The 281-nt window shown below is 43.4% G+C and overlaps 2 protein-coding genes across 2 annotated transcripts in view; one reads left to right on the top strand and one right to left on the bottom strand.

The window, feature by feature from the left end:
• The window catches only part of T265_07414 (hypothetical protein), a gene marked incomplete at both ends in the record, with an annotated part of 39480 nt that overhangs the window by 22667 nt on the left and 16532 nt on the right, over positions 1-281 (top strand). The window lies entirely within an intron of this gene.
• T265_07413 (hypothetical protein) overlaps positions 1-281 on the bottom strand; it is a gene marked incomplete at both ends in the record, with an annotated part of 29175 nt that overhangs the window by 12565 nt on the left and 16329 nt on the right. The gene's annotated exons all lie outside the window — the stretch shown is intronic.

The raw sequence follows: 281 nt of genomic DNA, 5'->3' as shown, positions 1-281 counted from the left end.
CTTGGAAAAGGTGTGCGTTTTTCATTACCCGCAATGTCAAGCATTCAGAACATAGGGGGCAGTCCAGCCAGTGCAGAAAATTCCATCAGGTGTAAAAGAAAAATAACACAGGACTTCTTTGTGTGTATTTCGCCATAGTTTGGGTCACATTTCATCAGTTTTTTCCTTGTTACTGGGTAGTGATGCCTGAGTCTTTGACGTGTGTATTTTCGGATGTTTCCTGAGAACATCTAAATGGGCGCTCAGTGTCCCGTATTGCTCATAAACATGGTGGCTGTGTG

This window comes from Opisthorchis viverrini (assembly GCF_000715545.1).
Source record: "Opisthorchis viverrini unplaced genomic scaffold opera_v5_170, whole genome shotgun sequence".
NCBI classification, from domain to species: domain Eukaryota; kingdom Metazoa; phylum Platyhelminthes; class Trematoda; order Opisthorchiida; family Opisthorchiidae; genus Opisthorchis; species Opisthorchis viverrini.
This window is presented reverse-complemented; position numbering and strand designations above follow the sequence as displayed.